General features: G+C 44.5%; 1 pseudogene across 1 annotated transcript in view; it reads right to left on the bottom strand.

Annotated features, from left to right (window-relative positions):
• Positions 1 to 18,919, bottom strand: part of LOC310922220 — a 53,862-nt pseudogene that overhangs the window by 21,433 nt on the left and 13,510 nt on the right. The window contains exons 3-11 of the transcript XR_014592771.1: positions 18,517 to 18,666; positions 17,520 to 17,561; positions 11,300 to 11,384; positions 10,359 to 10,436; positions 10,110 to 10,176; positions 8,654 to 8,833; positions 7,754 to 7,920; positions 2,971 to 3,132; positions 1,770 to 1,879 (exon numbers count right to left, since the gene is read on the bottom strand). The product of XR_014592771.1 is annotated as an uncharacterized misc_RNA (transcript). The remainder of the gene's footprint in view (positions 1 to 1,769; positions 1,880 to 2,970; positions 3,133 to 7,753; positions 7,921 to 8,653; positions 8,834 to 10,109; positions 10,177 to 10,358; positions 10,437 to 11,299; positions 11,385 to 17,519; positions 17,562 to 18,516; positions 18,667 to 18,919) is intronic.

Here is an 18,919-nt window from a genome sequence, read left to right as displayed (position 1 = left end):
GCCTGTACCCATAGGAATGAATTTGACTTTAGTCGCTCAATTGATGAAACATCCCAGATTGAAAGAGATCTTAAAGGAAATTAAAGAAAGGGGAAGAAAGACATTAATTACAATTCACCATGACACAGAAACCATCAAAGGAGTATTTAAGAGGCTTGAGGAACATTTGTCCCATCATTGGTGGGATGTGCTTTTTGGGTGGTCTCCAACAGCAACTGGTATACTAAATGCCTTAGTCCACCCTATAGTTGTGTTGCTTATTCTGGTTAGTATAAGTTTAGTTTTATCTGTTGCGATGCTTGTTTGGAATTGGAGGATGCTACAATGAATAGCAGCCTTAACCTCATTAGCAAAAGCGTATGGCTTGGTCTTGAGAGACACTAGCTGTACAGATTGGATTGATGAGGAAGAGACTTTTGAGTAAAAGAATTTACCCACTTTAAAAAAGACAAGTGGGGAAATGAGGCATTGATTTAGAAGAATTAAAGACTGTAGTCAAAATAGATAGTGCTGAGATAATGTAGCTAGGACTTCCCTTTTGCTAACAGAAGCCAGACTGAAGGAACTGATAAATCTTAGAAGGAACTAATAAATGAGGGAAGCTGTCAAACTAGGCTTTTGCATCCTGAATAATCAATAGACCCCATGAATACAATACAATCATAAATCAAACAGTCCTGGGAAAAACAGGATTTAGCTGTCACGAACACTAAAGGTTAAAAAGTCAAGGGAGGAAGACCCATCTTACTTCATCATTTTGGGACCCCACCCTATAAAAAAGACCACCGACCCATTTCAAAGAACAAACTACGCATGCTTGATGGCTTTTTGGGCTAATTTCCATACGAAGCGGGGGGGGGGGGGGGGAATGGGAGGTACCAGAGCTATGAATATGCATTTGTAGTTTGTGTATTCAATACTCCTGTAGATAAAAGACCCTGTGATGATCTGTAAATTGCGCGTGTGTATTTGGGAGCGATCCCGCACGCTGCCCTGCGTTGTAATAAACATACGCTTTCTAACTTTAAACTGTTAGAGAGTCTTTGTCCGTCATAGTTGGATATTGGTATTAGATCAATATCCATAGTTTTTTAATAAATCAAGCCCACAATGCCTTGACTAAACAGGGACTGCCCAGAGAAGACATGAGACAGCTCCAGGCCAGCAGCACGCCAGAACATGCCACTGCCGTGTCATGTGCTATGGAGAACATGGATAAAGAAGGCCCAGGCTAAATGGTAAGGTTCAAAAACTGAGCTGAGCCATGGTTGAATAAATGGGATATCCAACAGGAGGCTGATAAACTGCTCATGCTCAGGGCAGCAGTTTCAAGGCAGTAAAGCCATTTTCAAGGTCCATGTCTCCACCTTGACAGGGCTGTTTCTTCTAACTGCCACTATGATGATCAACCTCATTTTGTGCACTAAAGAATAAACTTATTGTCATTAAAGATCTAATTCTGTTATCATAGATGCATTCCTGGTGGCTGAATTTTATTATGCTTTTTCAGTTTATTTGTTCTGGTAATTTGAACTAATCATCAGAAGAGAATTTCTAAATTACTTTTTTGGGGTCAGAAATGTTAAGGATGTTCTAAAAAGACCATTGAACAGAAAATTTTCTGATCAGTGACACTGGCAATCATCAATAGCTCCTCCACTGTGGCCTGGAGCATTGCCAGTAGTCTCCCAGAAAATGAAGGCTATTCTTAGGGCCATATGATCCCCCTTTTCCTACCAAAAGAAACTTTTACAAAGGCTTTTACAAACCTTTTGATAGCTTTAGTCTTATGTGCCTGATTTTCTGTGTCCACAGCTTCCATCCACAGTCCATGCATGTCTGAGGATAGAACACTGTCAGGTATATTTCAGAGAAAATCCTGAATTAAATATATATATATGCAGAGCAGTCTGGTCAGTTTTGAATTCCTGGTTTCAGTTTCACAATGCATATAGTCACTGTTTATTCATATTAAGCACAAGATAAAACAAGACACTGTACAAACATGTTTATTCTCCCCTTCCATGCCCACCAAGCTGTCTTCCTCAGGCTCTTCTACGGCAGCACTGCAGGATGAATAGGCAGCCCTCCTGTTTTGTCCCTTCTCCAGAGCAGGACTGACCTCCAATCCAGCAGAGGACTCAGCCCTGAAGCTCTGCACAGATCTCTCTGAAACATTCCTCAGCTAGGAGGACTGCTGGTTTTTCTCAGGGGACTATTCAACAACTCAATGTATGTCTTGTCTTGGGAAGTGCCTGAATATCAGGCCAACAAGAAAAAAGGGGATGTTTTTTGGATACTTTGGTGCCTAAATTACTCTGACCAGATTTAATTGCCAGTACAAAATATAGGCTTTTCCTTACTGAAACATGGGTCTTATCATAAACTTCATACCCCACCCACCACAATCCCTCTGCTTGGATTTAGCAGCTGCTTTCCTTCGTGCTTGCTGGCTGATCAGAGGGTGAAGGCTGGGGGTCCAGACAGCACAGGTCAGCTCCTGTTTTGGGGGTTGCAGAGCAGCTGCCCTCAAATGGCACAAGTCTTCCCAAACCTACTGCAGCCTCTTCCTTGTATTCAGAAATGACAGAGAACATCTGTGCTGCTGCCACCAAAGGGTTTTATGCATATGTCAGTGCAGCATCTGTCATGTTATTTGGCAGTGTACATCATGGCTGCCTTGCAGGTGGACATCACTGTATTTCCTGCTGGGGGTGGTTTGGTATAGGGAGGTGCCAAAGGAAGCCCTGTCCTGAGGGACTGCACATGTCTGCATGTGAAAACCAGGGTCACTGTATTGGGCAGGTACCTCTGTGTACACAAACACACCAAGCCATCAGGTGAAAATGTACCTTGCTAGAAAATGCTTTCTGTTCCTCTGAAATCCTCCCTACCCATAAAGACTCATTGCTTCCTCAAAGAAGGAAGGTACCATTAGCCCAGACAGCTGAGTTACTCGGCCAAACATACCGTGATGACAGCTGCAGCCACAAAGACTGACTGTCCATCCACCTGAACATCATCTCCAGAGTTCAGCTTCTCTTTCAATTCCTTGCAAGTCTTGGCATTGGCAGAATGTCTGAAAATGCCCCTAGTAGAGGGACCTTCATGGTACAAGAGGAGAAGCATATCCTAAGAGAAAACCCAGGTGTACTTTAGAGCCTAACACTTTACCCTCTTGTTTATGTTTATTATAGATCATGTGCTGTAACATAATTAGCAGAAGACCAAGTCAGTAATGGGAAGAAAACAATACAAGAGATTTATCCTGATCTAACCAGGGACAAGAACCTGACAGCCAAGCTGCAGATACAAATCATGTGGGCACGCTTATCCTGTGACAGGTGTGAACCCAAGGGACTCTTGTAGTGAGTGAGTTCTACACTACATAGCATGGCAGGATCCACTGATATTGCCTCTTGTCAGCTGGTGATGGCCTGGAGACACCCACTGAAACAGGACAGATGTCTGTGAATGAAGTGATAGGGATTACCCAGGAGAGAGTTGTTCCCACCCTTGTTACTGAGCTAAGTCTGGATGACAAGTAAATGATGGTCCTCTTCTGTCGTCTCTGCATTTCTTGGTTTCAAGTGTTTGAGTCTTTGCAGCAGCTTCTCACGCTGCTTCATGTAAACAATATTATATTCTTAGAATTTATCTGTATGTTTTGCATTCTTGTTCTCTGAGAGAGAACTTGACTGATGGTCATATTGACCAATGGAGTCAGGAGGTTGTAACCTCTTTGGGCCAATCTTGGCCCTCTGTACAAAATGTATATAAGCTATTGGAGTCAGATAATAAAAGAGCCTTCCATGTTTCACCAAGCTGCTGCCTGCTGTCCTCTGTGAAGGTCCACTCCCACGTCACAACGTGTTGCCCCTCTAAAGGGCAGGGGTAACAAGTGGTGACCCCTCCGTGTCTGGACTGCAGCTGGGTCACATCTGCTGACCCTTTGTGTCTGAACGGCACATCTGGACACTGTCCGTGTCTGAACGGACTCCTGACGTGGGAGAACAGGTCACACCGGTGACCTCCGACTGCGAGAGAGACTGCACGTCGGTGGACCTCTGTGCCCAGTGAGAGACTGAGCTGCTCTGCCTGAGGTATCGTGGTAAGAGATAATGATCTCTAAACCCTCCTCAGATGAGGAAACCCTCATGGTGGACCTTTGCCTTGAGGTCCTGAGGAGAGAAGAAGTCTCCTTTCCTGGAGATGCTCTCCAGAAATTGTTCTATTATGCTAGAACTCATGGGTTTTTTTGCAGCCTTGAAGAAGTTTTTTCTACAGCAGAGTGGAAGTCTTTGGGCGACTATCTGCTCCAGGTTTTCTTTGCAGATCGCAGTGTGAAGCTTTTGAAACTGATAGCCACCTGGAGCAGGCTGGAGAAAGTGCTGCCTAAATTGCAGCCTTCCAGCTCTGAGGACAGCTCCAGCCCCATCAGGCTGGGTTCCAGGGAAGACGGTGGAGTCATTCCTCCTGTTCCTGCCCCTCGGAGACGGGCGGGACAGCCGACCCCCCTTCCTCGGAAAGGTAGCAGCATGGCGGGAAGCCTGCCTGCACTCAGCGCACCAGCTGAGGCGGGCACGGGGTCTCCTGCTGAGCAGACCCCTTTCCCACCCACGCCTCATCGGCGATGGAGTGTGGAAAAACTCGGGGCTTCTGAAAGCCCCTCGGGATCGGCCTCCCCTCCCAGTCCAGAACCGCAGCTGAAAAAGCGGCGGCGGAGGGCCTCCCCCACTTCCCTCCCTCCCCGTGCCTTCCTGGCCTTGGAAGCGCCGAGAGCGCTCTTGGATCGGGGGGGAGGGGTTGTTTTTGGGGACTGTCTGCACTGTGGAATGTCAATAAGGTATTCTGTGCGGGGCGGAGCGGCCCCAAGGAGTGAAGGGGCCAGCCCGCGGCAGGCTGTAAAGCCCGCCCGGTCTGTGCGGGGGGGCCCGCCGAGCCCACGGGGGACGGGGCGGCCCTAGAGAGGCGGCGGGGCCGGCCCGGAGCGGGCAACAGTGCCCACCCAACCCCCGCAGGAGGGAGCGGCCCCGGAGCGAGAAGAAACCCCCCCGCACAGGCCGGTGCCGCCCGTGAGAAGGGGCGGGGCGGCCCCGCGCCAAGCAGCAGCGAAGCTGTCCGGCATCGGAGCCACAGCCGCGGCACCGCTTGGGAACACAGGGCCGGGACACCCTCCCAGCCCCCCCGCTCCTCCCCGTGCCGATCAGGGCACTCCCCCCGCGCCTGTGGGGACAGCGCTTGGCAAGCGGGACACGCCTCCTGCAGCGCTGCGATCTCCTCCCGTGCCGGGTCGGGGCCGCGCAGGGCGGGCAGCGGCCGCCGGTCCCATAGCGGCGCCGAGGGACACGCCCCTCCCAGCGCTGCGTTCCCCCCCCCGCGCCGAGCAGGAGCAGCGCGAGGGAGGCAGCTGCAGCCGATCTGTCAGTTTTAAAGGGACAGCGCAATCACAAGCGGGTGTTCCCCCATTGCAGAGGGTCCCGGGGTCCCGGATCTCCCTCAGTCTCGGATCATGTCCCAGCCGAGGCTGATGCTGTGGGCGGCCGTGGGTCAGCACGGCGCCCCCTGCAGGGCAGGGATGGATTCCCCAGCTTTGCAGGTGCGGTGAGAAAAGCTCTCACCCCTGTCCCTGTGAAGCACACAGGACAGGAATCAGAGGTGGATGATGCCTCATCTAATGCTCAGGCCAGCAAGACTAATGCTAGGGCCAACAAGAAACAAAGAAAGAGAGTGCAAAAAAGAGGAATCACTCCCTTGTTTCTTTGTGGAAGGTGTGGACGGCCGAATTACATGGCAGATGTTTGCAAGGCAAGCCATGTGAAAGGCCAACCTCTGTCAAAAGGGCAGTGGGGTGCAAAGAGGAAGTGTGCTCGGACAGAAGAGTCTTCCCAGTCCCCACAGCCGATGGAGGTCTGATGGGAAGGTTTAATCCCATACCCACCTCTCCCTGTCAGTGTCCCTGAAGGGACCAAAATTGTTTAATTTGTGTTTGAGTTTTCTGTTCACAGGACAAAGAGTTGGTGGTGAGAAGGCAGTTGCTCTGAAGTATTGAGCTGCCTGGATTTCACTGGACTGTTGCTCTGATCAGAGACTGTCCTGGAACGATTTGGAACGGACATTGCGATTTTTTCCTTTGCTGTTTGGCAGCTGGAATGGACTGTCTTTCAAGATCCATTCATCGCCCTTCGTGACTTGGTTTGGGAGCTGTTGGACCAGGATCATCTGGAAATTTCAACCAGTCCTGGGATGTTCCTGTGTTCTGCATCGAAACAGAACTCTGGGGACTGGAGGTTTTTTATAACACCTCCAAAAAAGCCAATCCTCAATTCTGAATCTGAATGATTATTTCCTGTGATTCATTTGTATCCTGCAGGTATCACTGGCTGATGAATGTCCAATTCCTTGCACGTTCTGGAATGGGTCACTTTTGCCCCATCTGCCACAAGGCAGCAAAATATTGTTTGAAAAAACAAACAATGAAAATATTATTTTTTTTGTTTGAGCTAATTGCTCGATTTCAACCGCAAAAATGGCAATCAATCATTTTTGTATGAGCTCATTGCTCGATTGATAATGCAGGCAACAATGCTTGTGAATTTGATGGGTGCAGATTTTTGTAAAATTCATGCTCTCAGTATTACGGGAGGAATTTGAATGGAGCTTTGCAAGCAGTGTTTTTCTGCCAAATGCTCTGGAGCCATGAGCTGTTGCGAGTGGCAAGAATCCTTTGGATTTCTTTTTGTGGCCCAAAAATATTCAGAAATTTAGTGCAAGGGCCCACTGTCTTTACAGATGATTTGGGAGGATGAAGTAGGCCAGTGTTCCTTGGAAGGATGATTTTGAGGGCAAGTTTTGGAAGCCCCTGAGGATGGGCAGCCCATTTGGTTGTTTGGGGCTGCTGTCATGGCATTTCCACAGTTTTCCCAGAAACTTTTTCATTTAGTCACGGATTTAACTTCTGTGGTTGACATGGCACACAGATGGGTTGTTCAATTTAAAGGGAGTCAGCAATGCTGTTTGTTCCATTTGCTGAAGAACCTTTTGTTGTGCCACAGAGGCCTGGTTCTTCAAAAAACAAAAACGGGGAACACAGGGTGAAACCCCGCAAATTCAATTGGCAAAGGCTTTGCATGCCATGGAGCATCTTACAGGTGCCTCAGAATTTCACTAACCCTGCAATGTGAAAAGCAAGAAACCGTGACCAAATGAAGGTCAACAGAGGAGGAACCACTGGTCCTCCCATGGGAACAGAAATTGAACTGTAGTTCATTTTCTTTTTTCCTTTTTTCTTTTTTTAAAGGTAAAAAGGGTGAGATGTCATCCCTGCATTTCTTGGTTTCAAGTGTTTGAGTCTTTGCAGCAGCTTCTCACGCTGCTTCATGTAAACAATATTGTATTCTTAGAATTTATCTGTATGTTTTGCATTCTTGTTCTCTGAGAGAGAACTTGACTGATGGTCATATTGACCAATGGAGTCAGGAGGTTGTAACCTCTTTGGGCCAATCTTGGCCCTCTGTACAAAATGTATATAAGCTATTGGAGTCAGATAATAAAAGAGCTTTCCATGTTTCACCAAGCTGCTGCCTGCTGTCCTCTGTGAAGGTCCGCTCCCACGTCACAACGTGTTGCCCCTCTAAAGGGCAGGGGTAACACTCTTCCCCATTCAATCCTCATAAATGCTGCAAGTGGCTTTAAATTTTGGGCTAAACACATCAAGTTTATGTCAAAACAAGCAGTCCAGGCTGCTGCTTACCATGATTGGCTTGGGAAGGATTCCATCAGGACAGAGGACAGGGACAGGCCGAAGAGTTTCCGTGGTGTGTGACTGTGAAGGAGGGCTACCCATGGGGGTGCTGCTGCTGCGGCACAGGGCTCAGTCAATCAAGGACTTTGTCCTCTTGGTGTGTTTCTGCAGCGACTCTGAAAGAAAACACTGACCTTCATTAGACATCTGTCTCCTGCTGGACAGTGAGTGATCTACAGTGGAGGCAGAGTTCCCAGCAAAACAAGCACTTTCTACCCTCACCTGTTTATTAACTGCACTCTTAATGGGGATGGTTAGACAATATACAGCAGTGAAACCACTTGATCATCTCTCAACTATCAGCAAAACTCTCAATCACCATTCTTCAGGGAACCTTGCTGTCTCTGCAGTGCAGGAATCACTTCCCTCTTGTGACCAGTAATAGGCTTGAGAAAATGTCATGAAGCTGAGTCAGGGAAGGTTTGGGTTAGATCTCAAGAAAAGGATTTTCCCCCAGAGGGTGGCTGAGCACTGGAACACGCTCTCCAGGGCAGTGGTCACAGCATCAAGGCTGCCTGAGTTCAAGGAGCGTATGGACAATGCTCTAAGCAGATGGTTGGGTTCTTGGGTACAGGGCCAGGACTCGATGGTACTGATGGATCTCTTCCAACTCAGCATTTTCTATGATTCTATTACAATGCCTTGCAGCTGAAGACTAATGAAGGACTGAAAGCTAAGTCTGAACACTTTCACAGAGAAATTTCACCTCTCTGCAATCTTTTCCTCTTTAGATTACATTCAGGTATGAGAGCAACTCTGGGATACAAGTATGATGCCAGAAGGGTTCAGCACTGCACTGGAGAGCAATAAAGTCTCTATCTGGCTGTACCACACTCCTGCAGCCCCTACCTCTCCTCAGCTGCATTGGAGCTTGGAGTCTGGGTTTCAGGACAAACTGACACTGTTTTTCCTTTAGGAGCTGAGCAAGGAAGGAAGCCTCTGTTCCATCACCCAGGAGACTGATTCTTTGTTGCTGGTCAGCAGAGTCCTGGAGACAGCTCAAGGTGATGCTGAAGAGATACTCATGTCCTGTTGAGCAGAGTTGTGTAAAGAGCAAGCAAAGATGCAGAGCTATGGTAAAAACTCTTATTGTTATTGGAAAATTCTAGCTTTGGTCATCTCCATGATGAATGCTTAGAACTTAACAAAGTTCAGTGGTTTATTTTAAAATGTTCCTTCTATTTCTGAAATTAGCCCCTACAGATCTGTAGCCACTCTCCTCCACTGTGATTGTCCTAAAGGCCCCCATATACACATCTACCCTCCTTCAAGCCTGAGTAGTTTCTAAAACCTAAACATAAATTGTTAAAAATGAAAGTTTTCAAATAAACAGCCTGCAAAGGCATTGATGCAAGTGACCCACATGTGCTTGTGAGGTCAGTTTAGTATTGGATTAAGGCAGCAGTTCAGAAGATAACCCGAATGCAACAAACTGGATTTTCAATATGATACAACATTTTGTGTGGAAAGCAGTTTCATTATTTGTGAACTGAAATGCAATCAATACTAAGTAAATACCAAAAAAGTAGGGTAAACATGTTAGCTTCCTCACTAGAGGCTTATAAGTCACCAATAGACCATCTAAAAATCTGCTTCTTTCAATTGCCAAAGTGCTTTCCTCTAGATCTAACACACTTGCTGAATGACTGACCACCTGACTGCAGCAATTGGTTTGGTTCTGACAGAGCCCAAAGGCAAAGGGCCTGGGAAATGTCAGGAGATGCTGTCTGACAGAGATCAGTGGACACCTCTATCATAGACAGTGAAGGTGGGCTGAGGCTGCCCCGACCTCCTGCTCTGCCTGTGAGGAGATGCCTGCAAAGCTGAGCAGGAGAGTATGACCAGCCTCCAAGCCTGTAGCCCTGCAAGCTCATACCAGCATCCAGAGGGATTGAATTAGGCATTGAGGCATGTCCTACCCCTGCATCACATCTGCTGCAAAGAAGGTACTTCTTGGGCCAGCCTAAAGATCTCCCATTTATTTGGAGCATCTGCTGAAAAGTGTGATAGGCTCGCACCCAGAAATGCACAGATTTGCTTGGAAAAAGGAGGTAAGTGTGAAGTTTTACAAAGATTTCACCATGCTTTGATTAAATGTGGATGCTGAGATGATAAAAGCCAAGTGACATCTCACAGCAACTTGATGTCACATCTTACATCAGCAACAGTGTCCCTAGCATTGTTTAAGTGAAGAGTGCAATGTTTGTGATGTGTCTCTGCCACACATGCTAATATAATTTATCACTTGTTCCTCTGGTGCCAGAATTAAGCACCAAAATGATGCTCAATATGAGAGGGCTCTTACCAATGAGAGGATAAGCAGGCTCATATTTTCCTGACACCACCCAGAGGTGGTGTTCACTGGTCCTGCCCTGTTGGGTGAGGAACAGAGAAGAGAAAAATGTTAGTTGAGAGGGGCCAGAGTGAGGGTCTGTGAGGTTGCCCTCCACTCAGAAAACAATAGACAGCAAATCTACACTTATCCACACCCACACTGTCCTGTGAACCAGATGTTGCCAGCATCCTTAGCCAAGATCTTTCACCTGCCACTTACAGGGAGCCCAAGCTGCAGAACGGTCTTCTTCATCACACTCTCTGCAGTTTCCACGTTGGACACGTTGACTGCAGTAGTCTAGAAAGGCAAACAGAGAAAATACAGGAAGCTAAGACAAAGGTGAGATGTTTGTTTGAAGTTTCTTGTAGCTTCAAAATCTGGGGTAAATGTCACATCTCTGCCTAATGACTAAATGTTCATGGTTGGATGAGCTGTATGAATTTGAACTACACCAGAAAGGATGGTGGCTATCCAATGTGAAAGCTATTCTCCCACTACTTCTTCCATCATGGGTCTATTATACCATCCAAAGATTTCATCCAGCAGAAATCACAGGAGGTGGGTGGTGCTCAGATGCTGTGTTTGATCCCATCAATGTTTGGCTGATTATAGTGCCACTGTCACTTAAAAGGGTGAACATGGAACATGGCAATGCTCATCAACCATGAGTGTCAGGGGTCACTCTGAGGGAAGAATACCTAGGAGGCAAATGTGACCCACCAAGCTCAGCATGAAGCCAAGAAATGTATGCTAGACTGGGACACATTCCAGTAAATTAGTTCAGGTCAACACACCAGTGACTCTGTGATCAATATCCTCAATTCATAGCACTAGAAATAGGAATTGACCATGGCACTCAGCCACAAACTGTCATGAATTTTGAAGTGAAGCAAAAGGAAAAGAGAAAAGAAGTCAGAAGCAAAGAATAATCTTAAAAATTAAGTGCTGTTTGGTAAGGGTCTGGCTACCTCCTCATTTCTCAAACCAAAATGGGCTTCCAAATGGGAAGCATGCAGATACTCAGATGCACACCTTCTAAATCTTTTTAGCTGGGACTTGAATTTGAAACTGGAATACCAGCACAGCCCTGCATTCCCTCCCCTACTCCATAGACCCCTGTGTAGTCTTGATCTGATGAGCAGGTTCTTAGCTTTACTTACAGAAGAACAGTTGTCATCATCCAGCACGATGATCTGAAGGGTCACATTCTTCAGATAGTCATTTTGTTTTACCTCACTGATATGCCTGAAAGTCAAAGAAAAGGATGTAATTTCCCAACCAACTTTGAGAAGGGCCCTAAAATTTGGATGGGACATCCTCCTTGGTGCTGTAATAAATACAGATAATTATGACATATATGAATGTAATGTTCATAGTGAGGCCACATGCTCTTACTGACTTCTTTATCTACCTGGAGCATAAAGACTAACAATCCCTCACATGCAGTACTTCAGTGCAGGTAGATGTGTCCTGCATAATACCTTCCAGTGTTCCTTCAGGATCACTACTGTTCTCCACAAAGCAGAAGATTTCTTCCCCTCTTTGTTTCTATAAAAACGCTTTTGTCTGGGTGTTAGTGGAAGCAACATATAAAACTGTTGGGGATTAGATTTGTTTCTTTTTTACTTATAGAATTTTTTCCCATAAGTTGCTAGGAAACTAACTACTGGGTACCTATAGGTACTTAAGCAGAACAAAAGGGGCCAAAGGAGAGGAGTTGTAGCACCTGGCTACACTTTTTTTGTCTCTGGAAGTTTCTCTCAGAGGGGGAAGATAACGCAAGTTTTGGAGGCGAGTAAAGGACAGGGCTCAGGGCAGCTTCTCCCTCTCTTGTTTGGAGAGAGGATGGCCAGGCTGTTGCTTGCTGCAGGAGGAGTTTGCTGTCACCACCAAGTCTGGTCTTGGGAAATCTACCATCATCTGCTCGTGTGCCCTGGAACTCTGAGCTTGCCTCCTCCTGCCCTGCCGGGCCGGCCCTGTCCCACCACCGCCACTTCTTCGGCACTGCTTTGAGGCTTTTTGCTACACTGTGGCCCCACACTGCCCTGACCTGCTGGGACATCCCTGTTGGTCCAGCTACCACCATCAGAGCTTCTGATATATCTCATCCACCAGTCTGGGATTTTCCACCGTTCCAGCTTAGTGCTCTGAGAGTCCTGCAGGGGCACCGAGATCAGACTGCCCTGGGCTTTGTGAAGCAAAGCCCCTCGAGGTTCCTGGCTCTGTTTATTATTAATGCTGTAGTTGTTGTTAGAAGCCAGGGATACCGATAAGAGAGGGTTAGACTAGACAAATGCAGATACGACCAGTATGGTTAATTCTACTAAGTCCCTCTATTTCATCTAAAATGGCAGGTTATATACTCTTTCAGATAGTTTACAAATACAGACACATTTTCATTGGCACACAGCAGAGGAAAGAATGTAAACACACATTGTTTGGTTTACTCTTAAGGTGGCTAACACCTGCAGACTAACAATTTTATTCAATGACCTTCAACACTCTATTATCTTTTCCAAACACCTTAATATCTAATTCTAACTGTGCCACGGCTAACTGAGAATTTTTTTGCTGTGTCACAGGCCTTGGGCCTCAAGTTAGGCCTCAGTCAAGGTAGTTCAATATCTATATATAAATCATGCTTTCTTGCCCTAAGAAATTTAGCAACAGATCCCCGTTTTTTCTTTTGAACTACCTAGACTGAGTTAAAGGCATAGCTAATTACATTTTGTATACACTTTAACACATAAAATATAACTATTCATATAACTATAATAATAATAAAAAAATAAGTTCAAAATGGATTAAGTTTTTGATTTAACTAGCAAAACTATATAAATTGAGCAATTTATTAAAAGGAGTATTAACAACTATAAGTTTTTTCATGTTACTTTTTAGCTATAAAAACTGTTTGTAGATTGAAAATGGTCAAACAAATTTATACAGCACAAAAAAAGAAAACCCAAGCTATGAGTCCTTGCACACAAGGCAAAAAGATGGTTGCAGTCTTGACATTTGTTCAATTTTTTGTGCTTACTTCTTCATTTTTAAAACTGTTAAAGATTCTGTTCTTAACATGATTTTTGCATTTATTGCAGGAATTTTCTTGTTTTATATCTGTGAAAACACAAGCAAGCCATAGGTTAGTAAAAGACTACTTTGAATTGAAAATGCACAACCCTTATTCAAAGCTAAAATCTATTAGAAAAAATTTCACACACAATAACTAAATATTTTTCAAATTACAAAAAGTTAACAACTGTCAAACAACAACACATGTAAATTTGAATAATTGCTAATTATTAAAATGCTGTTTCATTGTCCCAGATTCTGCAACAGCTGAAAAACCTTTTTCCCAGTGAAGACCTGGGTATCCTTTCCCGGGCAAGGCTCCCAAATTCACTCCAAAAGTTGGTCCAGCTGCCATATTTATAAGGTCAAATTGTCAAGTTAAAGTGACTTGTATTTGGTTTTTTGGTGCAGAAACATCTGGGTTTGTTGATGATCACATCTCCTCTAGTTAAAGTCAAGGTGTGGCCAGGGCCCGGCTTTATCTAGAGTAATATCCTTTAATATATTTTTGGAACAAAGTTTTTAACAACAGTAATTATGAAATGTTTAAACAATTAAAAAACTTTAAAAAATTGAAATGTATCATGATACAATTCACAGTACTTATTATCTTAAACTTATTCTTTTATTTATTATCTTAATTTACTTAACATATTTATTATCTTAAACGAAATTTATTTATTTTAAAACTTATTTTTTTAAACTTATTTAACTTATTTTATTATCTTACTTATTATCTTAAAACTTATCCTAAAATAAAACATAAAATCCCTATAAAATAGCTTACATCCTATAACAATTACTATGGAAATTTTTTTTCTTCCATTTACAAACTTCTCAGTTTTATCACAGCTGTGTCCTTTGAAGCCTTCTTATTTTTGAGAAAAAACAACTAAATTCTGCAAATTAGATTAGCATATCTTAACAAAACTTACATTTAAAACCTACATATAATAAAACTTTAATAAAATATATATTTATCACTTAAACTTTATAAATCCTTATCTTAAATTCAACTTTACTTAACAAATTTTAAACTTATATTTAACTTATACTTAACAAGGCTTAAACTTAAAACCACATAAAAATTATTTCTAATATCAATACAATATTAAAACACAACCTAACTTGGATCCAAATATAACAAATCTATAATTCTTTTCCATACTATGATGGGCTTGTGCACAATGAAAAAACAAATTATTGCTGTTTGGTTTTTTTTTTAGATTTTTTGTTTGTGATCATGCAGCTGCTTTGCAACATTCATATCTTTGCTTTTGAATTCAGAAAACTTATAACTCTGATTTATTATCATTTTGTCTGAATGCAGTCTCTCTTAACCTGAGGGCTATTGTCATCTGTGGTGTTTCTCTTCCTTTTCTTTGTACCTGAAGGGATACAGTTTGCTGTGTTTGTATCAGTGTTGCTTGTGGGCGGGATCAGGCTCCCCGGCATTTGGTCTGAGGGGGTGACACCTTGGAGAAATTCTCCGCCCTGGCCACACCTGCTCCCTGCTTGCACTGCCTCCGCCTGCCCCGGTCCTGCCTGTGCTGGCTCCGCCTGCCGCCGCTATTGCTGTGCAAGGCGGGGCTGGCTCCCCCTGCGCGGGGGAGAGGCGGGGCCGTGCCGCCTCACTCCCGTCTCTGCCTTTGTACTCTGGTGTTGCTTGTGCCGGCCCGGCGCTGTCCGCAGGGGTATCCTCTTTCGACTCGTTCCCCGGAGGCTGCCCTGTCTCGCTCTCTCTCGGGGTTTCTCTCGCCCGGAGCGAACTTGCCGCTCGATCTTCATCTCGCTCGCTCTGTTCCTGTCGTAAGGGTTTCTGGGGTTTGTAGTACATAGTTCTGCACCTGCGCTGTGCTTCCTGGTTCTGTCTCTGCGCATGCACCAGCCACAAAGGCTCCTGGGATTTGTAGTTTCCAACTCTACGCTTGCTCTGTTCGTCCCGCACTGCTCGGACTCCGCTGTCCCCGGCAGGCCCCGCCGTCCGGCCCGCGCCAACCCCCCCACAGCCCACACCAGTGCCGGCGCCGGGCTGCTGCCGTGTGGTGAGTGCTGCGCTGGGGCTGTTGTCGCTATCGCGGCCGCTCCGCTGCAGCTGCTCTGTGAAGAGGCGGGGCCGCCGCTTTTCCACCGCACGGGCTCTGCTGCAACTAAACGCAAGTGCCGGTCTGCTTAACTTTCCTTTCTTCTTGGCCCACAGGGCTGACTGTTCTAACTCACTCTTCTTTAGTTTTTCATCTCTCATAGAGAGAATATAATAAAGGAGTCGCACTGCCGTGTTAAAGTCAGCATTCATTTTGTCTTCGAACATTTTCTGAGCTGTTTCCCCACTGCGGCTTACCTTCTCGCCACGGGATGGCACTGACGCTTTTCAAATGTCCGGCCCCGTGGCTCCAACCTTCTCGCTCCTTCTGCTCGGTGCTCCGGTCTCAGCTCGCTCCGCTTTCGAACCGGTTCTGCTTCAGGTCCAAGCCAGGAGGCTTAATGAGCCCTTAACCCATCCAAGCTAGGACTCGTGCGGGTTCTTTCCTGCATGCAAGGTAGAATCTGCCCAAGAACTCTCACCACAATTAAAGGAGAGCTCTCGTAACACGTCTAGACGATTTTCTGCATCTAAGCAAACAAACGCATCAAAGCGAACAAACGCATTAAAGCGAAGGGTCCCTGCCTTCAGGTGCCATTAGAAGCCAGGGATACCGATAAGAGAGGGTTAGACTAGACAAATGCAGATACGACCAGTATGGTTAATTCTACTAAGTCCCTCTATTTCATCTAAAATGGCAGGTTATATACTCTTTCAGATAGTTTACAAATACAGACACATTTTCATTGGCACACAGCAGAGGAAAGAATGTAAACACACATTGTTTGGTTTACTCTTAAGGTGGCTAACACCTGCAGACTAACAATTTTATTCAATGACCTTCAACACTCTATTATCTTTTCCAAACACCTTAATATCTAATTCTAACTGTGCCACGGCTAACTGAGAATTTTTTTGCTGTGTCACAGGCCTTGGGCCTCAAGTTAGGCCTCAGTCAAGGTAGTTCAATATCTATATATAAATCATGTTTTCTTGCCCTAAGAAATTTAGCAACAGTTGTTGTTTGTTTTGCCTTGTTATACATACTAGTAAAGAACTGTTATTCCTATCCCCATGTTATAAATACATAATATAAAGTTGGCTTTCCCCAAATATTAAAATGAATGCTAAATGTTTAATGTTGGAAAAACTTTGCTGTATGAATATAGGCTTTTTTTTATTTCTGCTATTAACAAAACTTAGAAATAGTAGTGTAATAAAGATATATTTCTTAGGCTACAGCATAATATTAAAATGGAAACTATGTGATATAAAATGCTTTTATTCATGTAGCTAACTCAGAGAATGGTAAAGATAATCAGGAAATTCCTCACATTCTTGGATTATCCTATCTGGATGAAGATAACAGTGACAGACACCAGAACCTCAAAGGAAGAATTTATTGACCCTCTGTTATTAGGGAGTGTAAGGAGAGCAGGATGGAACCACAAGGAGAAATAAAATATTGATTTAATCTACAGGATGGAATGAAGGCAAGCAAAAGAACATCTAAACTCAAAGGAATGTTTGAATAATGCATGGGGGTCTATGAATATGCAACAGGCTAATGCAATGGAAAGGGATTTAAAGGGTATTTTCAAGATGGTAGGGGGTGCTCTTGGCTGAATGCCAAGCACCCAGCCATAACCCTTTGTTTTCTGTCTCCTAATTGTCTTTTTATTAAACTTCTAAAATTTTAACACAAAAGTGAACCTCATTTTTCACACCCATATCTTTGCCTGAGAGCCCCCTTAATTTTCAAAATTATAATATTTTGGAAGGAGGGGGTTTGAATTCTTCATTCCGAGGGAGGCCCTGCCCTCCCTAGCAGACATCTGTCTTTTCCAAACCAAGACAAAAACATAAAAGAAAAAACTGTAGCCTCTAGATGCAACGTAATAAAAAATTAGTTAAAATCAAAAAACACTTGAAGAATGAGTAACACTTGTGACAGTTCCACAGTGATTAGCAAAGTCAACCTCCAGCTCCAAAGGAAAAAGGATGCTCCAACAATATCATCTTCTGATGGATCCCCTTTTCCCCCAACTGTTAACACCAATTTTGCACTCTCTTAGGGGCATCTATATTCAGATTTCAAAGGTGGATTTTTCAAACAGCACTTAGACACTTAACATGCTGAAAATCAGAGCACAAATTGACAAGCAAATTTCTCTAAGGCCTGTAGAGGAACCACCTGGAAGGAGGATGAAAGGAGGGTCACTTACCACAGTAATGCTGACAGCCATCATTCCTTCACATCAGCTGAGCTAAAGACAAAAAGGGAGGGAGGCAGATCATCAAACAAGTGCTGAATGGGTAACAGCCTTTGGAAACTCTACCCAATTTCATTTATATACGGCTGTAAGTCAAAGTTGCTTCCTGGAAAGCCTTGGAACAAAAGCACAGTCCTTTCCTTCTTCTGTTCTATTTTAATAAATACCAAGAATAATAATTGTGGGAAGACAGTACTAAAGGCAATCCTTCCTCTGATATATTGCAGCTGTGGTAATTACCAAAGAGTGGGAACAGCCTTGCCCTCACAGCTGGGTGTGATAAAAGAGTGAGTTAGTTGGTAGAGAGTTAGTTGGAATCTGCTGGCCCTGCTGTGAGGAGGAAGGGACAGGAGGTCGTGTGAGGGACAGATAAGGTAAGCCACTGTATGAGGGACAGACAGGGTTAGGCAGCTGGGCTAGGAACAGGAAGCAGCAAGCTGGAACTGCAGAAGGAAGAGAGGAGAGAAAAAGCCAGAGCTGTGGGGAGCTGCCCATAGGATTGCTACATAGAAAAGGTACGAAAGACTTCTAGATAACATGGTGCTGATACTTGAAGCCTTCTGAATTTTTTGTTGAAGCACTCTGAGTGCTGTGGCCATCTCAGCTCCAACAAATAATAAGAAAAATAATCCCAGCAACAAACTGAACCAGGTTTCCTGTCAGACTGGTGAGTGTTCAGATAAGGGACAAATTCCTTTCTATGAAGTTGGAGTTAACTCATCTTGTGGGCCCTCATTATTTTTGCAGTGACCTTTAATTGCTATTTTCTTTCTCCTAGTATTTTCTTCCCAATGTCTGCTGTTCCTAGAACTATTGCTGCCAGCACAGGTTACCTGGGTTTCAGGATAAGGAAATGGGCCCTTTAGCCTCAGTCATTGTTTCACTTGACACACGGGAGACCTGAGTAGTTACTGGGATGCAGCGGGAGGTCTGATGTCAGATAAGATACCTGAAGGTGACAACATAGTTGGTGATAGGCCAGCCAATGACAAACGAATTTTCAGGACTCATCTTTTTCTCTGTCACTTTGCTGAGGCAGGTGCCGGTCCACACTTCACTCAGATGCATTTGCTTTTTCAGCTTTAGGCAGGAGGAGGTTCTACAATGGAAATTATTAATTCCTTAGGCCAGAGAATAACATTTAGACCTCCAGAATCTGATCATGCTCCTTTCAAGTCTGGCAGATGCAGTTAGAGGTCTTATTTTATTATATGACAGGAGTCAGACTGAAAATGAGCTTTGTCCTTCTGCCTCTTGCCCTCATGGTGTATCTTCAATCAACCTCCTAAGGAAATGGGCAAAACTTGATTAGACAACCTTTTTCTTCAGAAAAATGGAGTGAAACATTAATA

Source organism: Zosterops lateralis, assembly GCF_965231275.1.
Source record: "Zosterops lateralis genome assembly, chromosome: W".
In the NCBI taxonomy this organism is placed as follows: domain Eukaryota; kingdom Metazoa; phylum Chordata; class Aves; order Passeriformes; family Zosteropidae; genus Zosterops; species Zosterops lateralis.
This window is presented reverse-complemented; position numbering and strand designations above follow the sequence as displayed.